Below are 26,290 nucleotides of genomic sequence, written 5' to 3'. Positions count from 1 at the left end.
AATTTAAGAAAACAGAAATTGTATCAAGAATCATTTCCAAACACAATGCTATAAGACTAGACATCAATTAAATGGAAAAAAAGTAAAAAATACAAACATATGGAGGCTAACCAATACACTACTAAATAACCAAGAGATCACTGAAGAAATCAAAGAGGAAATCAAAAACTACCTAGAAACAAATGACAATGAAAACATGACGACCCAAACCTATGGGATACAGCAAAAGCAGTTCTAAGAGGGAAGTTTATAGCAATATAATCCTACCTCCAGAAACAAGAAAAATCTCAAATAAACAACCTAACCTTACACCTAAAGCAATTAGAGAAAGAAGAACAAAAAAACCCCAAAGTTAGCAGAAGGAAAGAAATCATAAAAATCAGATCAGAAATAAATGAAAAAGAAATGAAGGAAACGATAGCAAAGATCAATACAACTAAAAGCTGGTTCTTTGAGAAGATAAACAAAATTGATAAACCATTAGCCAGACTTATCAAGAAAGAAAGAGGGAGGGCTTCCCTGATGGCGCAGTGGTTGAGAGTCTGCCGGCCAATGCAGGGGACATGGGTTCATGCCCCGGTCCGGGAGGATCCCACATGCTGCGGAGCGGCTGGGCCCGTGAGCCATGACTACTGAGCCTGTGCGTCTGGAGCCTGTGCTCTGCAATGGGAGAGACCACAACAGTGAGAGGCCGGCGTACCACAAAAAAATAATAATAATAAAATAAAATAAAGAGAAAACAATTTTTAAAAAAAGAATGAAAAAAAGGGAGAAGACTCAAATCAATAGAATTAGAAATGAAAAAGAAGTAACAAATGACACTGCAGAAATACAAAGGATCATGAGAGATTACTACAAGCAACTCTAGGCCAATAAACTGGACAACCTGGAACAAATGGACAAATTCTTAGAAAAGCACAACCTTCCGAGACTGAACCAGGAAGAAACAGAAAATATAAACAGAAAAATCACAAGCACTGAAATTGAAAATGTGATTAAAAATCTTCCAACAAACAAAAGCCCAGGACCAGATGGCTTCACAGGCGAATACTATCAAACATTTAGAGAAGAGCTAACACCTATCCTTCTCAAACTCTTCCAAAATATAGCAGAGGGAGGAACACTCCCAAACTCATCCTACGAGGCCACCATCACCCTGATATCAAAACCAGAAAAAGATGTCACAAAAAAAGAAAACTACAGGCCAATACAACTGATGAGCATAGATGCAAAAATCCTCAACAAAATACTAGCAAACAGAATCCAACAGCACATGAAAAGGATCATACACCATGATCAAGTGGAGTTTATCCCAGGAATGCAAGGATTCGTCAATATATGCAAATCAATCAATGTGTTAAACCATAGTAACAAATTGAAGGAGAAAAACCAAATAATCATCTCAATAGATGCAGAAAAAGCTTTTGACAAAATTCAACACGGATGTATGATAAAAACCCTCCAGAAAGTAGGCATAGACGGAACTTACCTCAACATAATAAAGGCCATATATGACAAACCCACAGCCAACATCATTCCCAATGGTGAAAAACAAAAACCATTTCCACTATGATCAGGAACAAGACAACGTTGCCAAACTTCACCACTATTATTCAACCTAGTTTTGGAAATTTTGGCCACAGCAATCAGAGACAAAAAAGAAATAAAAGGAATCCAAATCTGAAAAGAAGGACTAAAGCTGTCACGGTTTGTAGATGACATGATACTATACATAGAGAATCCTAAAGATGCTACCAGAAAACTACTAGAGCTAATCAATGAATCTGGTAAAGTAGCAGGATACAAAATTAATGCACAGAAATCTCTTGCATTCCTATATACTAATGATGAAAAATCTGAAAGAGAAATGAAGGAAACACTCCCATTTACCGTTGCAACAAAAAGAATAAAATACCTAGGAATACACCTACCTAAGGAGACATAAAACCCATATGCAGAAAACCATAAGACACTAATGAAAGGAATTAAAAATGATACAAACAGTTGGAGAGATATACCATGGTCTTGGATTGGATGAATCAACATTGTGAAAATGACTATACTACCCAAAGCAATCTACAGATTCAATGCAATCCTTATCAAACTACCAATGGCATTTTTAACAGAATTAGAACAAAAAATTTCACAATGTGTATGTAAACACAAAAGACCCCGAATAGCCACAGCAATCTTGAGAAAGAAAAACAGAGCTGGTGAAATCAGGCTCCCTGACTTCAGACTATACTACAAAGCTATGGTAATCAAGGCAGTATGGTACTGGCACAAAAACAGAAATATAGATCAATGGAAAAGGATAGAAAGCCTAGAGATAAACCCAAGCACTTATGGTCACCTTATCTTTGATAAAAGAGGTAAGAATATACAGTGGAGAAAAGACAGCCTCTTCAATAAGTGGTGCTGGGAAAACTGGACAGCTACATGTAACAGAATGAAATTAGAATACCATACACAAAAATAAGCTCAAAATGGAGGAAAGACCTAAATATAATCCCAGACACTATAAAACTCTTAGAGGAAAACATAAGTAGAACACTCTATGACATAAATCACAGCAAGATCCTTTTTGACCCACCTCCTAGAGAAAGGGAAATAAAAACAAAAATAAACAAATGGGACCTAATGAAACTTAAAAGCTTTTGTACAGCAAAAGAAACCATAAAAAAGATGAAAAGACAACCCTTAGAATGGGAGAAAATATTTGCAAATTAAACAACTGACAAAGGATTAATCTCCAAAATTTATAAACAGTTCATGCAGCTTAATAACAAAAAAACAAACAGCCCAATCCAAAAATGGGCAGAAGACCTAAATAGACATTTCTCCAAAGGAGATATACAGACTGCCAGCAAACACATGAAAGAATGCTCAACATCACTAATCATTAGAGAAATGCAAATCAAAACTACAATGAGATATCATCTCATACCAGTCAGAATGGCCATCATCAAAAAATCTAGAAACAATAAATGCTGGAGAGGGTGTGGTGAAAAAGGAACCCTCTTGCACTGTTGGTGGCAATGTAAGTTGATACAGCCACTGTGGAGAACAGTATGGAGGTTCCTTAAAAAACTACAAATAGAACTACCATATGACCCAGCAATCCCACTACTGGGCATATACCCAGAGAAAACCATAATTCAAAAAGAGTCATGTACCAAAATATTCATTGCAGCTCTATTTACAATAGCCTGGAGATGGAAACAACCTAAGTGTCCATCATCGGATGAATGGATAAAGAAGCTGTGGCACATATATACAATGGAATATTACTCAGCCATAAAAAGAAACGAAATTGAGCTATTTGTAATGAGGTGGATAGACCTAGAGTCTGTCATACAGAGTGAAGTAAGTCAGAAAGAGAGAGGCAAATACCGTATGCTAACACATATATATGGAATTTAAGGGGAAAAAATGTCATGAAGAACCTGGGGGTAAAACAAGAATAAAGACACAGACTTACTAGAGAATGGACCTGAGGATATGGAGAGGGGGAATGGTAAGCTGTGACAAAGCAAGAGAGATGCATGGACATATATACACTACCAAACGTAAGGTAGATAGCTAGTGGGAAGCAACCACATAGCACAGGGAGGTCAACTCAGTGCTTTGTGACCGCCTGGAGGGGTGAGATAGGGAGGGAGGGAGACGCAAGCGGGAAGAGATATGGGAACATATGTATATATATATATATATATAACTGATTCATTTCGTTGTGAAGCAGAAACTAACACACCATTGTAAAGCAATTATACTCCAATAAAAACAACAACAACAACAACAACAAAAAAGAAAGAACCCAATTAGAAAATGGGCAGAAGACCTAAATAGACATTTCTCCAAAGAAGATATACAGATTGCCAACAAACACATGAAAGGATGCTCAACATTACTAATCGTTAGAGAAATGCAAATCAACTACAATGAGGTATCACCTCACACCAGTCAGAATGGCCATCATCAAAAAGTCTACACACAATAAATGCTGGAGAGGGGTGGAGAAAAGGGAATCCTCTTACACTGTTGGTGGGAATGTAAATAGATACAGGCACTGTGGAGAACAGTATGGAGGTTCCTTAAAACTCTAAAAATAGAACCACCGTATGACAGAGCAATCCAACTACTGGGCACATACCCCGAGAAAACCATAATTCAAAAAGAGTCATGTACCGCAGTGTTCACTGCAGCACTATTTACAATAGCCAGGACATGGAAGCAACCTAAGTGTCCAATGACAGATGAATGGATAAAGAAGATGTGGCACATATATACAGTGGAATATTACTCAGCCATAAAAAGAAACAAAAATGAGTTATTTGTAGTGAGGTGGATGGACCTAGAGTCTGTTGTACAGAGTGAAGTAAATCAGAAAGAGAAAAACAAATACCGTATGCTAACATATATATATATGGAATCTAAAAAAAAAAAGAAAAAAATGGTTCTGAATAACCTAAGGGCTGGACAGGAATAAAGACGCAGACATAGAGAATGGACTTGAGGACACGGGGAGGGGTAAGCTGGGACTAAGTGAGAGAGTAGCACTGACATATATACACTATCAAATGTAAAATAGATAGCTAGTGGGAAGCAGCAGCACAGCACAGGGAGGTCAGCTTGGTGCTTTATGTCCACCTAGAGGGGTGGGATAGGGAGGGTGGGAGGGAGACGTAAAAGGGAGGGCATATTGGATATATGTATATGTATAGCTGATTCACTTTGTTATACAGCAGAAGCTAACACACCATTGTAAAGCAATTATACTCCAATAAAGATATTAAAAATAAATAAACAAATTTTTTAAAAAACACAAAAGGAAAAGAATTATTTGAAAATTATTCACAATATTTAAAAATAAGAAAATAAGACCAAAGTAATAAAGAGAAGAAAGAGAAAATGAAGAACAATGCAAAGAAGGTGGTGCACAGGGAGAGGGAGAGGTAGTGAAAAAGAAGAATAAAACTTCTTTGAATCAGTAGGTAAATACAAAATTGTTAATTTCTTGTGATATAATTGTATATATTTAATAGTTGACTCTTCAGACAAACCCTTTAAATGTTGCTGAATCCAAGGTTAATACACCAAAATCAATAGCAGTCTGTAGCAGGCTTATTAATGGCTCTCAGTTATATCAGGTCCTAATCCCTAGAATCTAATACATGTTGCCTTATTTGAAAAAAGGATCTTTGCAGATGCGATTAAGTTAAGCATCTTGTGATGAGGAGACGATCCTGAATTATCCAGGTGGATCTTTTTTATGTTTATTTTTTATTTATTTTTTCTTATTAGTCATCCATTTTGTACACATCAGTGTATACATGTCAATCCCAATCGCCCAATTCATCACACCACAACCCCCACTTTCTGCCACTTTCCCCCCTTGGTGTCCATACGTTTTTTCTCTACTTTTGTGTCTCAATTTCTGCTCTCCAAACAGGTTCATCTCTATCATTTTCTAGGTTCCACATATATGCGTTAACATACGATATTTGTTTTGCTCTTTCTGACTTACTTCACTCTGTATGACAGTCTCTAGGTACATCCACATCTCTACAAATGACCCAGTTTCGTTCCTTTTTATGGCTGAGTAATATTCCATTATATATATGTACCACATCTTCTTTATCCATTCGTCTGTCAATGGGCATATAGGTTGCTTCCATGTCCTGGCTATTGTAAATAGTGCTGCAATGAACATTGGGGTGCATGTGTCTTTTTGAATTATGATTTTCTCTGGGTATATGCCCAGTAGTGGGATTGCTGGGTCATATGGTAATTCTGTTTTTAGTTCTTTAAAGAACCCCCATACTGTTCTCCATAGTGGCTGTATCAATTTACATTCCCACCAACAGTGCAAGAGGATTCCCTTTTCTCCACACCCTCTCCAGCATTTGTTGTTTGTAGCTTTTCTGATGATGCCCATTCTAACTGGTGTGAGGTGATACCTCTTGTAGTTTTGATTTGCATTTCTCTAATAATTAGTGAGTTGAGCAGCTTTTCATGTGCTTCTTAGTCATCTGTATGTCTTCTTTGGAGGAATGTCTATTTAGGTCTTCTGCCCATTTTTGGATTGGGTTGTCTGTTTTTTAATATTGAGCTGTTTATATATTTTGGAGATTGATCCTTTTTCCGATGATTCATTTGCAAATATTTTCTCCCATTCTGAGGGTTGTCTCTTTGTCTTGTTTATGGTTTCCTTTGCTGTGCAAAAACTTTTAAGTTTCATTAGGTCCCATTTGTTTATTTTTGTTTTTATTTCCATTACCCTAGGTGGTGGATCAAAAAATATTTTGCTGTGATATATGTCAGAATGCTCTTCCTATGTTTTCCTCCAAGAGTTTTATAGTGCCCGGTCTTACATTTAGGTCTCAAATCCATTTTGAGTTTATTTTTTGTATATGTGGTTAGGGAGTGTTCTAATTTCATTCTTTTACATGTAGCTGTCCAGTTTTCCCAGCACCACTTACTGAAGAAACTGTCTTTTCTCCATTGTATATCCTTGCCTCCTATGTCATAGATTAGTTGACCATAGGTGCATGAGTTTATCTCTGGGCTTTCTATTCTGTTCCATTGATCTATATTTCTGTTTTTCTACCAGTACCATATTGTCTTGATTACTGTAGCTTTGTAGTCAGGGAGTCTGAATTCAGGGAGTCTGATTGCTCCAGCTCCGTTTTTTTCCCTCAAGACTGCTTTGGCTATTCGGGATCTTTTGTGTCTCTATACAAATTTTAAGATGATTTGTTCTAGTTCCTTAAAAAAATGCGATTAGTAATTTAATAGGGATTGCAATGAATCTGTAGATTGCTTTGGGTAGTATAGTCATTTTCACAATACTGATTCCTCCAATCTGAGAACATGGTATATCTCTCCATCTGTTTGTATCATCATTAATTTCTTGCATCAGTGTCTTATAGTCTTCTGCGTACAGGTCTTTTATCTATGTAGGTTTATTCCCAGGTATTTTATTCTTTTTGTTGCAATGGTAAATGGGAGTGTTTCCTTAATTTCTCTTTCATCTTTTTCATCATTAGTGTATAGGAATGCAAGAGATTTCTGTGCATTAATTTTGTATCCTGCTACTTTACCAGATTCATTGATTAGCTCTAGTAGTTTTCTGGTGGCATCTTTCGGGTTCTCTATGTATAGTATCATGTTATCTGCAAACAGTGACAGTTTTACTTCTTCTTTTCCAATTTGTATTTCTTTTTCTTCTCTGATTGCCATGGATAGGGCATCCAAATCTATGTTGGATAATAGTGGTGAGAGTGGACATCCTTGTCTTATTCCTGATCTTAGAGGAAATGCTTTCAGTTTTTCACCATTGAGAATGAAATTTGCTGTGGGTTTGTCGTATATGGCCTTTATTATGTTGAAGTAGTTTCCCTCTATGCCCACTTTCTGGAGAGTGTTTATCATACATCAGTGTCGAATTTTGTCAAAAGTTTTTCTGCATCTATTGAGATGATCATATTGTTTTTATTTTCAATTTGTTAATATGGTGTATCACATTGATTGATTTGTGTATATTGAAGGATCCTTGCATCTCTCGGATAAATCCCACTTGATCATGGAGTATGATCCTTTTAATGTGATGTTGTATTCTGTTTGTTAGTATTTTGTTTAGGATTTTTGCATCTATATTCATCAGTGATAGTGGTCTGTAGTTTTCTTTTTTTGTAGTATCTTTGTCTGGTTTTAGCATCAGGGTGATGGTGGCCTCATAGAATGAGTTTGGGGGTGTTCCTTCCTCTGCAATTTTTTGGAAGAGTTTGGGAAGCATGCGTGTTAGCGCTTCTCTAAATGTTTGATAGAATTCACCTGTGAAGCCATCTGGTCCTGGACTTTGGTTTGTTGGAAGATTTTTAATCACAGTTTCAATTTCATTACTTGTGATTGGTCTGTTCATATTTTCTATTTCTTCCTGGTTCAGTCTTGGAAGGTTATACCTTTCTAAGAATTTGTCCTTTTCTTCCAGGTTGTCCATTTTATTGGCATAGAGTTGCTTGTACTAGTCTCTAAGGATGCTTTGTATTTCTGCGGTGTCTGCTGTAACTTCTTTTTCATTTCTAATTTTATTTATTTGAGTCCTCTCCCTCTTTTTCTTGATGAGTCTGGCTAATGGTTTATCAATTTTGTTTAGCTTCTCAAAGAACCAGCTTTTAGTTTTATGGATCTTTGCTAATGTTTTCTTTGTTTCTATTTTATTTATTTCTGCTTTGATCTTTATAATTTCTTTCCTTCTGCTTCCTTTGGGTTTTGTTTGTTCTTTTTTCTCTAGTTCCTTTTGGTGTAAGGTTAGAATGTTTGAGACTTTTCTTGTTTCTTGAGGTAGGCTTGTATTGCTATAAACTTCCCTCTTAGAACCGCTTTTGCTGCATCCCATAGGTTTTGGATCATCGTGCTTTCATTGTCATTTGTTTCTAGGTATTTTTTGATTTCCTCTTTGATTTCTTCAGTGATCTCTTGGTTATTTAGTAACATACTGCTTAGCCTCCATGTGTTTGTGTTTTTAAGTTTTTTCCCCTGTAATTCATTTCTGATCTCATAGCGTTGTGGTCAGAAAGATGCTTCATATGATTTCAATTTTCTTAAATTTACTGAGGCTTGATTTGTGACCCAAGATGTGATCTATCCTGGAGAATGTTCCGTGTGCACTTGAGAAGAAACTGTAATCTGCTGTTTTTGGATGGAATGTCCTGTAAATATCAATTAAATCTATCTGGTCTATTGTGTCATTTAAAGCTTGTGTTTCCTTATTAATTTTCTGTTTGGATGATCTGTCCATTGGTGTAATTGAGGTGTCAAAGTCCCCCACTATTATTGTGTTACTGTCAATTTCCTCTTTTAGAGCTGTTTGCAGTTGCCTTATGCATTGAGATGCTCCTATGTTGGGTGCATATATATTTATAATTGTTATATCTTCTTCTTGGATTGATCCCTTGATCCTTACATAGTGTCCTTCCTTGTATCTCATAACATTCTTTATTTTAAAGTCTATTTTTTCTGATATGAGTATTGCTACTCCATCTTTCTTTTGATTTCCATCTGCATTAAATATCTTTTTCCATCCCCCACTTTCAATCTGTATGTGCCCCTAGGTCTGAAGTGGGTCTCTTGTAGACAGCATATATATGGGTCTTGTTTTTGTATCCATTCAGCAAGCCTGTGTCTTTTGGTTGGAGCATTTAATCCATTCATGTTTAGGGTAATTATCGATATGTATGTTCCTATTACCATTTTCTTAATTGTTTTGGGTTTGTTTTTTTCGATGCTTTTCTTCTCTTGTGTTTGCCACTTAGAGACGTTCCTTTAGCATTTGTTGTGGGGCTGGTTTGGTGGTGCTGAATTCTCTTAGCTTTTACTTGTCTGTAAAGCTTTTGATTTCTCCATCGAATCTGAATGAGATCCTTGCCGGCTAGACTAATCTTGGTTGTAGGTTCTTCCCTTTCATCACTTTAAGTATATCATCCACTCCCTTCTGGCTTGTAGAGTTTCTCCTGAGAAATCAGCTCTTAACCTTATTGGAGTTCCCTTGTATGTTATTTGTCGTTTTTCCCTTGCTGCTTTCAATAATTTTTCTTTGTCTTTAATTTTTGCCAATTTGATTACTATGTGTCTCGGTGTGTTTCTCCTTGGTTTTATCCTGTATGGGACTCTCTGTGCTTCCTGAACTTGGGTGGCTATTTCCTTTCCCATGTTAGGGAAGTTTTCAACTATAATCTCTTCAAATATTTTCTCTGGTCCTTTCTCTCTCTCTTCTCCCTCTGGGACCCCTAAAATGCAAATGTTGTTGCATTTAATGTTGTCCCAGAGGTCTCTTAGGCTGTCTTCATCTCTTTTCATTCTTTTTTCTTTATTTTATTCCACAGCAGTGAATTCCACCATTCTGTCTTCCAGACCACTTATCTGTTCTTCTGTCTCAGTTATTCTGCTATTGATTCCTTCTAGTGTATTTTTCATTTCAGTTATTGTATTGTTCATCTCTGTTTGTTTGTTCTTTTATTCTTCTAGATCTTTGTTAAACATTTCTTGCATCTTCTTGATCTTTGCCTCCATTCTTTTTCTGAGGTCCTGGATCATCTTCACTATCATTATTCTGAAATCTTTTCCTGGAAGGTTGCCTATCTCCATTTCATTTAGTTGTTTTTCTGTGGTTTTAACTTGTTCCTTCTTCTGGTACATAGCCCTCTGCCTTTTCATCTTGTCTATCTTTCTGTGAATGTGGTTTTTGCTCCACAGGCTGCAGGATTGTAGTTCTTCTTGCTTCTGCTGTCTGCCCTCTGGTGGATTAGGCTATCTAAGAGGCTTGTGGAAGTTTCCTAATGGGAGGGACTGGTGGTGGGTAGAGCTGGCTGTTGCTGTGGTAGGCAGAGCTCAGTGAAACTTTAATTTGCTTGTCTGCTGATGTGTGGGGCTGGGTTCCCTCCCTGTTGGTGGTTTGACCTGAGGCAACCCAACACTGGAGCCTACTGGGCTCTTTGGTGGGGCTAATGGTGGACTCTGGGAGGGCTCACACCAAGGAGTACTTCCCAGAACTTCTGCTGCCAGTGTCCTTGTCCCTTGGTGAGCCACAGCTGCCCCCACCTCTGCAGGAGACCCTCCAACACTAACAGGTAGGTCAGGTTCAGTCTCCTAAGGGGTCACTGCTCCTTCCCCATGGGTCCCGATGCACACACAACTTTGTGTGTGCCCTCCAAGAGTGGAGTCTCTGTTTCCCCCAGTCCTGCCAGAGTCCTGCAATCAAATCCCGCTAGCCTTCAAAGTCTGATTCTCTATTAATTCCTCCTCCCATTGCCAGGCCCCCAGGTTGGGAAGCCTGACGTGTGGCTCAGAACCTTCACTCCAGTGGGTGGACTTCTGTGGTGTAACTGTTCTCCAGTTTGTGAGTCACCCACCCAGAGGTTATGGGATTTGATTTTATTGTGATAGTGCCCCTCCTACCATCTCCTTGCAGCTTCTCCTTTGTCTCTGCATGTGGGGTATCTCTTTTGGTGAGTTCCAGTGTCTTCCTGTCGATTATTGTTCAGCAGTTATTTGTGTTTCCAGTGTTCTTGAAAGAGGGAGTGAGACCATGTCCTTCTACTCTGCCATCTTGAACCAATCTCTCCAGGTAGATCTTAAATGCAATCATATGTATCATAGGAGGGAGATTTCACAAACACACACACACACACACACACAAACACACAAACACTGGAGAAGGCAATATGAAGACAGAGCAGAGAAGGGTTTTAAGACTGACCTTGAAGATTGAATGATGCTGCCACAAACCAAGGAACACCGGCAACCACCAGAAGATGGAAAAGGTGAGGAATGGATTCTTCCCTGGAACCTCTAGAGGGAGAGCAGCCCTGCCAACAGCTTGACCTCGGCCCAGTGGTATTTCTTTGTGCTTCTGGCCTCCTGAACTGTGAAAGAATAGATTTCTGTCGTTTTTAGTCATCAATCTTTTAGAAATTTTTACGGCAGCCATGGGAAACTAATGCACAGTCCTATAGCACCCACCAGAAGAAACGAATTAAAAGGTATAATGAACAAAAGTTCCTAATCACAAAGCAATAAACACTTCAAGATACTTAGGAACAGATCTCACACTATACAGCACTCATCATGGACTTCCTGTATGCACCCAGGTCTGGCTTCCCTATCAGAGCAAAAGTTCTCTGAGATTGGAGAACACATCTTTAGGAATGATGTGTCAAGTACAGGTGCTTGAGATTTTAAAATAAATAGACATAGACATAGATCCTGTCTTCAAATCGGCCAGACAGGTAATAACAGTAGAATTCAGTAAGTATCTCAATGGTAATGAGTTCCGTGGGAATTTGGTAGGGAAGAGGGTAGGTGCAACTAGCCTTGAAAACTACCTTGAAAAATTAAGAAAGTTTCAGAAAGGAGATAGCACCAGAACGGGCTCTACAAACTTCAGACCAAGAAGAGGTGGGGAGGTCCGTGCAGGTCGAGGGAACAGTGAGTACAAAGATAAGGAAGTATCAGGAAAGAACCTGACATATTTGGTGAAGGGTACAAAGTGCACTCGGATTACTTACACTGCGGGCGCTATTCCGTACGTATTATATACTTCATAGGAAAAAAGCTAGAGAGTCAGAAGAAGCCAGATCAAAAAGGAAAATTTGCCTTAAACCAAACAAAAGTGTTCCTTGGTGAAAAGGGAGATAGAAAAAGTCTTCAGCTGTGGAGCAGATTTGATTTTTTCTAGCCCACTCTGGTGGCGGTGGAAGCGGACTGGTATCAGGCCAGTTAGGAAACCATGAAGCCGTCTAGGTAAGAGGTGATGAGAGCATGAGGAAAGCAGTGGGGATGGGGGAGAGGGGACAGATTGGAGAGGTTTTAAGCATTGAGGACACGGAGACCAACTAGACATGGAGGCGAAGGGGAAGGAACAGTCCTCCAGAATGGCAGCCCCACAAGGACAGGGAATTTTTATACCCTGCTGTATCCTTGGCATTTACACAAATTCTTGGCATATGGTAAGTGCTCAGAAAACAACCGTCTAATGAATAAATCACGTATGATTCCCAGTTTCTAGGTTGGAAGATAGATTCAATGGTGACACGAATAAGCAAAAACATGGGAGGGGGAATTAATTTATGGGCAAAAGTGCAGTGGCTTATTTGAGTCCTATTGGTTTACATGCCTGTAAGTGAGATGTGGGTTTGGAGCTCAGGAAAAAGTTTGAAACCACTGGAAAAAGATGAAATTTCCCAGGAAAAAAGCACCAGAGCAAGAAGGGATAAGATCAAGAATGGACCTGTCCCCTTACTCAGTCTGCTTGGGCTGCCATAACCATAGATTGAGTGGTTTAGGCAACAGAACTTTATCTTCTCTCAATTTTGAAGGCTTGAAGTCCAAGGTCAGGGTGCCAGCATGGTGGGCTTCTGGTGAGAGCTCTCTTCCTGGCTTGCAGATGGCTACATCCTCCCTGTGTCCTCACATGGCAGAGAGAGAGAGAAAGAGAGGGCTCCCTAGCATCTCTTCTAATAAACTCACCAAGCTCATCATGATGGCCCACCCTCAGGACCCCATCTAAACGTAATTACCTCCCAAAGACTTCATCTCTAAATACCATCACATTGGAGGTTAAGGCTTCAAAATGTAAATTTGGGGGGTTGGGAGGGGACACAATTGAGTCCGTGGCAGAGATTGTTAATGCCCTTTGCAAGAGCTGCTTCAGAATTGTGGGAGGAGCAGAAGCAGATGACAATGGTAGAAAGTGGATGGAAATAACTTACATTTTTAGCCCTTTGTGCCTGGAGTATAGTAGGACCTCAACAGACATTCCTTAAGTGAATGTTTGGGGGGATTCTCTGAACCTGAATCTGCCCCCTTCCTCACCTAAAATATTCAATAGTTACACCTTATCTTGAGTTTCTCCTGCATCCTTCCACCAAATCCCTCTGGACTAATTTTTGCTGTAGATTTCACAGTTGTTCTGGTGAAAGCGCCCGATAACCATGCCCCAGTGGAGAGCACCAGCCCGAGACCCAGAAGCTGGCTTCACACTGGGAAGACCAAGGCTGAGACATGCTGTGCTGAATGTCTACAAGATCATGGCTGTGATCGTAGACCTCAGTGTCCAGAATGCTTTGGGAAGGCTATTCCTGGGCTTACAAACTAAAAAAAAAAAAAAAAAAAAAATTAACAGCTGAGCAGGTGAAATAAATGAGTAGAGCCAGCTGCATGTAAGGCAGCTGAGAGTGGGGACGACTGGGGAGTGTCCGCAGGTCTGCATAAGGCGACCTTGACTCAGTTCCAGCCAACTAGCCCACGAAGAACTGTGGTCCAGAACTGCCGGATATTGGTATCTTCCAAGAGAGGCCATCATCTCAGATTATTCTATAAAGCTGCCCAATTTTTAATCTTGACAACTAATTCAAGTTAGTCATGGGGGTTCAACAGGGCACACTTGCAGGGCCATGAGACACTCAAGTCACAGGAGACTCTCAAGTTGCCTGTGGTGGCCCTGCCTTAGATCTTGCAAGAAGTAAATGAAAGATTCATGAAGAAAAGTTTTACTCCTACATTATAAGTCATCAAGTTAGAAACCTCATTAACCCCCAGGGTATGATTTGGGTTGAGAATAAAAGTCAAGTCTCATTAAATTCATGGAAACAGAACCAAATTTGAAATTATGGAGGACACCTCGAGATGTCAGGCACATCCCTAACTGCTCAAGAAGGACAAGCAGGCTGTTGACAACACAGCCCGCCATGTCCCCAGCAGAACAGACCCTTCGAGGAATGGCCCACAGGGCGATGATGTCGTGCAGATCCTCTCTCTCATTAGGATCAGTGGGGGGACAGTCAGGAAAAACAGGACAGGATCAGCTTTCTCATTTATAGAACAAAGGGGCTGAGCCTGAGATATTCTCTCCCGTCCCTTCTACTCTGCAACTTGCACAGAACAATGGGCCGACTTCATTGCTGCTCTGCTGCTCTGACACTGCGTTGTTTTCTGACCGGCAGGAAGAAGCTGTACCTCCTAGACTTGATGAAAAGCTGTCACCACAGGCCTCAACAGTCAGCACACTGAACGAACGTCTTGGGGAAAAAGAAAAAAACGTGTCAGAAATTCATCTTCATAACCAGTAAGTGAAGACTGGCCAAGGAGAAAGACAAGACCAGCAGGAATAATCTGGTATGTTTTGGTTTTCCACTCAGCAACCCTTCCCTTATTAGAAGGAAAGAGACAACTTAAGAAAAAGTCTTTCTCTGGGAGAGTAAATTACACTCATTTATCCATTCAGTCACTCACTCAACAAGTATTTATTGAGTCCTCCAGGCTCCAGGCCCTGTGTGAGGCTGCGGGGCACCACGGTGAAGGACAGGCGTGCTCCTGCCCTCAGGAAGCTCACGTGCTCCCAGGATGGGACAGACCTCAAATAAGTAAGCATAATAAACCAAATTTAGGTAATACAGATTTTATTTTTTTTTTAAAGATTTTTTGATGTGGACCATTTTTAAAGTCTTTATTGAATTTGTTACAATATTGCTTCTGTTTTATGTTTTTGGTTTTTTGGCCACAAAGCACGTGGGATCTTGAAACTCCCCAGCCAGGGATCAAACCCGCACCCGCTGCACTGGAAGGTGAAATCTCAACCACTGGCCTGCCAGGGAAGTCCCAAGATGATATATTTTTAAATTTTATTATTATTTTTTATGAGCTATGAAAGAAGGCACCATGTGCTGTGATAAAGTAACTTTAGGAGTTGTGCAGAGGCCCCTTTAAAAATGATATAATGATATAACATAATAAGCTGGAAGTTGGAGGAGGAGTCGGTGGCAGGAACGGCTCAGGGAAGGGTGTTATAGGAAGAGGACATAGAAGTCCAAAGAACTGAATCAGAAAGAGCTTAGCAAGTCCTAGAAACCATCAGAGGCCCAGTTGGCCAGAGCCTGCTAACAAGAGAGTGAGTAAACCGAGTCTGAGATTACTGGAGATGTGCTGGGACTCCGATAGCCACCATGAGGAGTTTGGATTTTGTTTCAAGGGCAGTGGGAGCTGCTTTTAAGGGGATATAAGGAAGGGCTTGACATTATCTGAATTTTTTCAAAGATCCCTCTGGCTGCCGCATGGAGATTCAATTGCAGGAAGGCAGGAATCTCATTACAAAACAGATAGCAATCATCCAGGCCAGAGAGATGGCTACGGAGAGCAATGAATGGACTTGGGATACGTCTTAGAGGCAGAACAGAGAGAACTGTTGATGGGTTGGGTGTAGGTGATGCAGGAAAGAGAGGAATAAAGGATGACCAATAGATATTTGACCTGAGGCACAGACATTTGTGAGTACCATTTACCACAGTGGGGAAGGCTAGGGAAAAAGTGGGTTCAAAGAAGAAAAAATGGTTACATTAGTAAGTAAGTGACTGGGCTTGGGAAACACTGTCCTGGAAGATCCCACAATGTCCCACGTCACAGTGTTGATCATACCACGGCCTTGCCTGAAACATACCAACAACTTCTCAATGCCATTGAGACACATTGCGAAGTAGCAAGGAGTCGAAAACGCTTTATGGTTTGGGCTCAACTTTATTTCATCAACTTTATTTGCCAGCTTCCTCTGCTTCCACTTGCTACACACATTCTACCCTCTTTTCTTTCTTTTTTTTTTTAACATCTTTATTGGGGTATAATTGCTTTACAATGGTGTGTTAGTTTCTGCTCTATCACAAAGTGAATCAGCTATACATATACATATATCCCCATATCCCCTCCCTCTTGCGTCTCCCTCCCACCCTCCCTATCCTGCCCCTCTAGGTGGTCACAAAGCACCGAGCTGATCTCCCTGTGCTTGCTATGCGGCTGCTTCCCACTAGCTATCGGTTTTACATTTTCTACCCTCTTTTCTTCATTATTATTATTTTTGCCATTCCACATAATTTGCAGTTGCTTGAATATGCCTTTCTCTCCTCACACCTTTTAGCCTTTGGACTTATTGTTTGGTTTCCCTAGAATAGGCTTCCTTCTTCATTCACTTGCTGAACTCAACTCAGCTCAAAAGTGATGCCTCTTCTAAGAAGCCTTCCTTGATTGCTCCAGGCGGACTTGCCTGTTTTCTAACTGGGCAACATAGTATTAATTTAGAACATAGGAACAGGGAGTCAGAGGGCCTGGGTTCAAATCTACCCAGCAGCTGGGAGTTCCTCAACATCAGGGAATACACCTGGATCAACTCCGTACCCCCGAAGCGCCTGGGACAATCCTTGGCACAGAGTATGGAGTTGCCTGGTGAAGATCTGGTGAAGAGGTGTAATAGACCTCACTGTTCATGCTAGGCTTCGAATCCTCAAACCAAGTTCTTAAATCTTCCTTCTAAACTGAGAGGATACACTCCAGAGACATCTATGTCTGCACTACTAAAGGGCCCCAGATGAGAAGTGGTTGCACTCATTTTCCTCCAGTGCTTTCTCTCCCCTGTGACTTTTTTTCTCATCCCAGCCCTCCAGGCTCACCTCTGTAGAGCCAATCCTTACCCCAACTGCCAATACCCCAGCCCTCATCGGGAGTGGAGGAGGTCAAGCGGTGGTCTGCAAGATTTCCAGATACACTTCAAGGATCATTTAAATTTCCCAGAACCTATTGACTGAAAATTAATTATTGAAAGCCTACTATGTGCCCACTACCAAGCTGAATGTCTTGATGGATCAAAGTTTTATATTATGGGATGTGAAACATGTACAAATGCTGGGATCTTTTAAGAGAAATAACATAAAGTAAAAAATACAAGTTTAGGAACAGAGTCCGGAAAAGCATGGTAAAGTGAGGGACCTTGAAGCTGAAACTCTATTAGCTTCACATAAATCTGCTTCTAGCTTAAGAGCTCTTAACCTATTTTGTGCCATTTGATAGCCTGGTAAAAGTACAGGCCTCTTCTACATTTTTAAATGCATAAAATAAAACACAGAGCATTACAAAAGAAATTATTTATATTGAAATACATCTGGGAAATACATTCGAAAAACAAATTTGTGATACAGTCATCTGTTTTTCTTTATTAGGGCATTAAGCATCAAGATCTTGCAACAGGTCAAAGAACCAGTGCTTTCCTTTCTTTAGAAGAATTTCCCCACTGTGAGTTCAGTATCTACTTTGTCTCAGTAACCAGCACCCTCTTGGGTGCCTCGCACGTGGGTGAGCTGAACACCCCCCAGTGTTCACAGCTGTGCCAGCCAGCTTATGGGTCCTCGTGCTCTGTCTCTAGTAACCAGTAGTGGCAGCACCAGCTTGAAAGTTGGAGCCATAATCACATGCACCCCACATATACGCTCTCCATTTCTTCCTTATTCAACCATCCAAAAGATCTCCTGTTAGTGTGGAGATTTGCACCACTGGCTGGGAGGCACAGGAAGAAAGAAAAGCAGCAAGGTTCGCAGTCTGCAAATCTGGGTTCAACTAGTTAGGTGGTCTTAGCAACCACCCTGAATCAAATCTCCAAAACGGGCAGAAGGAAGGTTTCTGCCCTGCACGGGTGTTCTGCATACCGGAAGGTATGTTAAAAGCACTTGGATAACTAAACATTTCCAGGAAGAAGTTATATAATTTGACATCCTGAAAGAGGAAGAGAGAATATTGAATTTAGTGATGCTTCCAGCCAACCATTGTCTCAGTATGGTGAGAAGTGCTTTAACATTCATTGCCAAGTTTATTAAAATTGATTGTCTGACATAGTATGTGCTCTGCCCCAAGGCACATGATAGAGTAAAGCAGGGCTGGGGTCAAGCTCAGGTCCCTGGGTTCTGAGTCCACTAGTTTTTCCATTCGGCTGGGCAGCTGGGTTCCAGGTCAGCTGGGAGCCAGCCTCCGTGCTCAGGGGGCCAGACCATAGTGTACAGTGAGTTTCCTCACATATTCCTCTACTTAGGTCACCCAAATTCTGGTTGTCCCCCTTTTCTTCATGGCTTCAGTACTCCTCAAGACCACAAATCCATCTGTTAAGACAGAACAGACCTCTTCCTCTTCCTGAAGGCCTTGGTCCCTGGGGTGAGGTCTAGCTGTTAGTACAGCTGTTAGAACAGCACTTACTGCTTCATAACAAGTCTTTACTCCCCTTCATAGGACCCTCACCAAGCAATTCATGCACACATTTAAAACGTCTTGAATATCTACAATGTGTTAGGCACTGTCCCAGGCCCTTTGTGGGGGGACAGATTTGACCCAGGTAGAGTCAGTCCCTGACCTTGAGAACCCCCAGATGATGGAGTTAGGGTGTGAACCCAGGCAGGTTATGAGTTTTATCTTTTTTAATTTTTATTTTCTATTGAGTATAGTTGATTTACAACATTCGTGGTTATGAATTTTATATGGAAAGCGTTCTCAGAGTTCACTGGATCCAGTCCTCCCATTTTACAGATGAAAACGCTGCTTCCATAGTTACTAGGTGCCAGGCAGTATGCTAAGGACTTTAAAAATGTGAAATAGGTACAAAAGAAAAAATGAAGGCAAAGAACTTTTAAGTAACTTGCCTAAGGTCACATAGCCAGGAATAAACGGCAGAGCTGGGCTTCAAACCCAGAGAATCGAGCTTCCGCATTCACACTCTCAACCTGCTTTACCGAGGGAGGAGTAGGATGCCGGCCCCTCTGCCGGGTTGCCAGCCCTTCCCCCCCACCACGTGTCCGGAGGCACCCCCAAGCATCTGGCAGGCCAGACCCGATCCAGTCTTGAGTCAGAGAGCAGAGATGCCATCAGTGACAACCCTGAGAACAAACAAGAGACGAGCTTGTTCTCTGCTATTTTTTTCCAGCCTTTAGTCAGCCTGGAGTGGTTAGTTTCCCAGCCTTTCCAGTCACAGAGAAAAGCCCCCAAGACACAATGGAGACGGAGCAAACAGCGGCCCCCACCCACCCTTCCAGCTAAGCCTTCTTCACTCTTCTCTCCCAAATCCTGCAGCCTCCTTTGCCCTGACCTGACTTTGAAAGGACAAATCATCAGCCTCCCATTAGGGCTGACATTTGAGTGGAGGAACATCAATAGATGTGTTGAGAGAGATCTGCTGATTGGATCCAGGCAGTTCATGAAATGTGGCATCAAAAGCCCCTCCGGGGGCTCCCAGGCAAAGTGCTCCAGCTGGCCCTGGGCAGAGCAGACCCGCAGAATCTAGACAGAGACCTCAAGCCTGCCAGCCCCGAGTCTTGGCTGCAGAGACACTCTCTTCCTTGCCCAGTACATTTTTGCAGCTCCTTCCTGCTGCCAGAGAAGAACAGACTGGTCTCCTCTGCGCTGTTGTTTCCAGGTCCCAGCTGTTGTCAGCATCAACCCCTCTCATACCCCTGCAATACAAGGAGCCTGGTCTGAAAACACCCCAGGCTCTGGCTGGTTTCAGGGTCTCACAATTGCTTTCAAGCCATCATTTGTCCCATACTTATTGAGCATCTACTATGTGCCAGGCATTGTGCTCCATGCCAGAGATCAAGTAGTAAATAAGGCAAATATGATCCCTGCCTTTAAGGAACTTACAGTCCAGTGGGGACAAAGGCAATCACGACAAGGACTAACAAGCACAGGACAAGAGGAATGTAGCCATTGTCTGGGTGGTCAGGGAAGGCTTCCTGGAAGAAGAGATATCTAATCTAAGATCTGAAGAATTAGACTTAACTAAGCAGAAGTAAGAGGAAGGAGAACTGGGTGAAAAAGGATTTGAGGTAGAGAAAGGAACATATGCAGAGGTCTTCATGAGAGGAAACACTTGGCTTTCAAGAAATGAATGTTGTGAAGAACGTGAAGGGCAGAAAGGTCATGGAATGTGGAGAAAGGCTGGAGTGGTTACAAAGGGCTATAGACCAAGGTAGAAGTTAGATTTATGAAGATAATCAAGGCCATTATTGGGTTTTATGTAAGCAAGAGTGTGTCTGGCTGACCACTCATCATTCCTCTTGCCATAATTTAAGTGACCTGGCCCTTCAGCTCATGTCAGTTCCACAAAAGGGCTGTCCTTGAGCATCTAGCTTGCAAAAGGAGGAGGGTCAGAGCTCTGGCTTGAGTGAAGGTTGGACATTTTGACTGAGCTCGTCTGTGACTGAGAAGCTATGAGACCTGGCTGGGCTGAATCCTAAAGAGGGATTCAAAGATCTCAGTCAGCCACAGCTCTTGGAAAACTAAAGCCTCCCAACTTATAGACAAAGGGTAGAAGCTCTTCCCTGAAACCAGTTCCACAAGATCAGGGAATCCCTCGAGACAGTGAACGCCAGAGGGAACCAAAGCCAGGCCTTTGAGGAAGAGGTGTGAGGAGAATGTGGGCGTTTCTCATAAAAGGGTAAACAGGAACTTTCATTTTCTCTTGGCCTCAGGTAGGTATGAATTGCAAAACCAAAATATTGAGCCTTTTCTCTCACAACAAACCACCCTGACAGGAGTCTCATTACTCAGCTCTAAGGGTTTAAAAACCCCACAGGGCTTAGCAGCAACGCTGAGAGAAGTGAGAGAAGAGGAGACCTGTGAACTCATGGGGTGAGAGGGGGACCCTCTGCAAGGGCAGGACCCGCACCCACCTGAGAAACCAAAATAAAGAAGAGGCACAAACACAGAGTGCGTTGGAAGACAGCTGGTCACCTCCAAAAGAGGGAAATGAAACCACAAATGCGAGTGGAACCAGGGTGAGCGGAATTTCCTCCTGCTGTTCAGGAAGGAGGGTTTCATGAGGCAGGTCTCCAAGACAGAAAGCACAGCGCTCTGTGTCTGCCTGGGCTCCATCCTCGGAAGACCCTCAGGAAGAAATGAGGTCCTAGTGCTCAAAAGTTCCCATCAGTCTTTTCTCTTGAAAGGCCATTGTGAAAAGCCTGACGAAAACTCGACAAATGTAAATATTAACGCTGTGCTGAGTGAAGAGAACTTCTCAAGCAAGAAACTAGCCGCTATTTTTACAGATGTGTATAAAATAAATATCGCCCCCTGGAAACACGTCTTTCTATCTCTAACACCACATCTCAAGTGGTGCTTAAGGTCCACCCAGGCTCTGGGCTCTGAGAGGAGAGTGTTTCTTTTTTTTTTTTTAACATCTTTATTGGAGTATAATTGCTTTACAATGGTGTGTTAGTTTCTGCTTCACAACAAAATGAATCAGTTATACATATACATATGTTCCCATATCTCTTCCCGCTTGTGTCTCCCTCCCTCCCACCCTCCCGAGAGTGTTTCTTGATTCAGGTGAGACTCGCATGGACCAGCTTTGAGTAAGTCTGGCATCTAAGTAAGTTCGGAAACCGGGGGACTCCTTGGTGATCAATGAAAATGACAAATGGGCTGGAAAAGTGACCATTATGTGGGAAGGCTACAGAAATTGAGGTCTTTTTTTTAGTCTGAAGAAATAGGTTGAAGAAGAAAAGCCTGGGGAACCGGCGGGGCTTGGGGAGCAGAGCACTTGATAACAGTCATTAGATATATCAAAAGCTATGTGTAAGATGTGAGTAAGGTCTTTTCAAATGCAGTGGGGAAATATGAGAAAATGCACTTAACTAGCCGCTCAGTCCTCTAACCCAGTTTGCACACTCCCTCCCCCCAACTACTATCCTCTGCTCCAAAAGCTATTTAGAGAACCCGGGAGTTTGTGTGTGTTTCAAGACCACATATACTCTTCACTCATCCTACGGCTTTATCTCTGCAGCTATCATTTTTCAAAGTAGCTTCCAAATAACTATGGAGCACTGTTTGACAGAATATGAGATCGTTAGTAAAATACAAGATTTCATATGAGTAAGCACACTATCTCAGCTATCACTTCTGTCCTTAACAGTCCCCTCCTTACTCATGGCCAAAGTCATAGGCGCCTCATAAAAATAATGATAAAGAGGCTTTAAAAATTTCGAGAACTCTTGGCTTCTCTCACATTTGGATTCAAGCCCTCTCACTTTAATCTGGTTTCCTAAGATACCATTCTGTTGCCGCAAACCTGGAGTCTCCACAGGGCCTCTGGATGGATGACTCAGTTGTCCTGAAACATTGGTTTTGTTTTTTGTTTCAGCCCAACTTCATTTACGGTCTCATCTTCGATTTTGTAGTTTACAGTCTATGGGCAAATCCCACCCAACGTTATTGGTCAGCTCCACAGTTCAGCTCCCTGAGGAAGGCTCCTATTCTCCAGAGGGAGGAGCCTACAAGTCCTGTTGGCTGGAAGGTTAACATAAGCTCAGGAAGACCCAGCCAACATCTCACAAATGGCATTCTTTGGAACAAGCCATGCTAACATCAGGATTGCAGAGTCAGATAAGTGGGGAGAATGCTGGGCTTAAGTTTATCACTCTATCCCAGTGCCTAGAACAGTACCTGACACACAATAAATATGCAAGAGCTGTTGATTGAATATGTGAATTAAATACCTATCAATAGGACTTCTCAAAAGCTTTAAAGTGCTGGTGTGCATTATAATCCTCCAGGAGGGTGACAATTTGCTCAAAACTTCCTCAAGGGATCCCTCTCTTATTTTTCACCAAATACCAATTAACATCTCATGGGACACGATTATACTGAGGAACTCAGTTTGGGAAATGCTGACCTAGTTTCTTTTTCCCCTCCAATGTGATTTATCTACTGTTTTAGATAGTCATATCTTTGAAGCCAAAGCTACCTAAAAATAAATAACTATTTTTTATAATGCATATTTTCCTCCAAACTGCAAAAGAGAGTTTCCTAGCTGTGGAATCCGTTTTTTATGTAGTTCCCCAAAGTAGCAGCACAGGAGAGAATGACTGGCCCTTTAGAGGAGCCATATGCGTTAAGGATCTTGAGTGACTGGTTGAATCCCAAGAAATAGAGGCTATTTGGTGATGTGCTATTGTTATTTTCTGGCCAAAAATACCTGATTCAAATAAACTTAGGTAAAGTTTTAATATCAGCATGGTTTTCACGCAGTAGCTTTAAATTAAAGGTCATTTTTCCTAGAAGTTTGAGTGCCAGATAGCATTTAATGTAGCTGTGCCTCAGTTTCTCCTGATTCATGAGACATCCTCCTCCTCCTGCCTTCTATGGATGCTAAGAAAATGCCTGAGTCACCCATAAACTCAACAACAAAAAACCCAAACAATCCAATTAAAAACTAGGCAGTGGATCTGAATAGATTTTATTTTTTCAAAGAAGACATACCGATGGCCAACGGGCACATGAAAAGATGTTCAACGTCACTAATTATTAGGGAAATGCAAACCAAAACCACAATGAGATATCACATCACACCTGTTAGAATGGCTATTACTGAAAAGACAAGAAATAATAAATGTTAGAGAGGATGTGGAGAAAAGGGAAGCCTCATCTATGGTTGGTAGGACTGAAAATTGGTGCAGCCGCTATAGAAAACAGATCCCTCAAAAAATTAAAACAGAACTATCATATAGCCTGGCTATTCCACTTCTGGGTATTTATCTGGAGAACAAGAAAACATTAAGTTTAAAAGATATATACACTCCTATGTTCACTGCAGCATTATTTACAGTAGCCAAATATGGAAACAACTTAAGTGTCCATCAATGGATGAATGAATAAAGAAGATGTAGTACACATACACAGTGGAATACTACTTAGCCATAAAAAAGAATGAAATCCTGCCATTTGCAACAACATGGATGGACCTTGAAGGTACGCTAAGTGAAATAAGTCAGAGAAAGACAAATACCGTATGATTTCACTCATATGTGGAACCTAAAAACAAAGAACAAACAAGACAAAAACTCATAGATCAGAGATCAGATTAGTGGTTACCAGAGGGGAAGGGGATTGGGAGTAGGTGAAATGGATGAAGGGGGTCAACTGTTTGATGACAGATGGTAACTAGACTTGTGGTCTAGTGTGGGAATCACTTTTTAGTGTATACAGATGTCAAAGTATAACGCTGTACACCTGAAAAGATATATATATATATAAATGCCTGGGCTTCCCTGGTGGTGCAGTGGTTGAGAGTCCACCTGCCGATGCAGGGGACATGGGTTCGCGCCCCGGTCCGGGAAGATCCCACATGCCGCGGAGCAGCTGGGCCCGTGAGCCATGGCCACTGAGCCTGCACATCTGGAGCCTGTGCTCTGCAACGGGAGAGGCCACAGCAGTGAGAGGCTCATGTAACGCAAAAAAAATAAATAAATAAATAAAAAATAAAAACAAAATAATAGTAATAAATAAATGCCTGAGCCAATAGATGTAAAGAATCTACAACTTTTCATACACCTGTGCTTTGTATGTATTCACAATTAATTATAACATTTATCTACCATGCAATTATTTATCAGGAGCAGACAGAAATTATGAAGTTGGAATGGTCTCAAAGTGGCCAAAAGAAACAACTATTTCATGGTTTTGCCCTGAAGTTTATACACCTTCCTCCCTGTAGTGATTCTCATATTTTCACTCAGAGCCAACTTTTCTTTTTTTTAATCACTTGGACAACTTCTCAATTTTTAAAAATTAAAAGAAATTTTAAACATTTTAATACAATTTTTAAAGGATACATTTCATTTACAGTTATTATAAAATATTGGCTATATTCCCCATGTTGTACAATAATATATCCTTGAGCCTATCTTACACCCAATAGTTTGTACCTCCCACTTCCCCACCCCTATATGCCCCCACCCCACTGGCTACCACCAGTTTGTTCTCTATATCTGTGAGTCTGCTTCTTTTTTTGTTATATTCACTAATTTGCTGTATTTTTCAGATTCCACATATAAGTGATATCATACAGTGTCTTTCTCTGTCTGACTGATTTCACTTAGCATAATGCCCTCCAAGTCCATCCGTGTTGCTGCAAATAGCAAAATTTCATTCTTTTTTATGAGAGCTAAGTTTTTTTTTTTTTTTTTTTGTGGTACGCGGGCCTCTCACTGTTGTGGCCTCTCCCGTTTCGGAGCACAGGCTCCGGACGCGCAGGCTCAGCGGCCATGGCTCATGGGTGCAGCCGCTCCGCGGCATGTGGGATCTTCCCGGACCGGGGCACGAACCCGTGTCCCCTGCATCGGCAGGCGGACTCTCAACCACTGCGCCACCAGGGAAGCCCGAGAGCTAACTTATTTTTATCTCACACATAATGCTAACAAGTTTAAGAACTAGTTTAAAACTTTAAGAACAAATAAGTTTCTGAGAAGTTAAAAAAAAACAAAAAAACCAAGCCTGGAGCTCTTCAGCCTGATGGACAAATGACCTTACTGCAGTGATCTGTTTAACCCCTTGTCCTGGCATCCCTTTCATTTTGATGGCTGTGGGTTCTGTCTCTTTACATCTGTAAGTCTGGCTGATGTCTCACATCCGGAAGCAATCCTCCTTGGGAGGCCCAGGAAGAATAAGGAGCCACCAGTTCTTTGGTAGCTCAGCACCACACTGGTTTTAGAGCCCTGCTCTGACAGCAGTACCCCAGCTGTCCATCACTGAGTTCTGCCGTGTTCTGAAGGTATATCCCTGCCTTATACCAATCTGGTTCCCGATGAAGTCAGTTTGGGGCCAGTCTACTTTAGGACACTCTAATTTGAAGGCTGATATTTGTTTCCTTTAAACATGATGACTCCATTTGCAAAAACAAAAATTAGGACAAAATCTGATGACAAATAATTTTCCGACTTGTGTCTCACATTTAGTGGCACATTTGATACATTATCATTATTGAAGCAAAGACAGAAATAAATTCAGCTATTTACAGCTATATGTAATCAGCTATACAATTATTAAACATTAGAAGTTGGAATTTTCTTTGAAATCTGGGTTACATGGCCACCTTTGTTTCAGATACCTGTAGGTAGACATATTTGCTTCTTGAATTAACTTTATTTCTCTCTGC

This window comes from Globicephala melas, chromosome 4 (genome assembly GCF_963455315.2).
Source record: "Globicephala melas chromosome 4, mGloMel1.2, whole genome shotgun sequence".
Taxonomy (NCBI): domain Eukaryota; kingdom Metazoa; phylum Chordata; class Mammalia; order Artiodactyla; family Delphinidae; genus Globicephala; species Globicephala melas.
The sequence above is the reverse complement of the archived record's forward strand: the minus strand, read 5'-3'. Positions refer to the sequence as shown.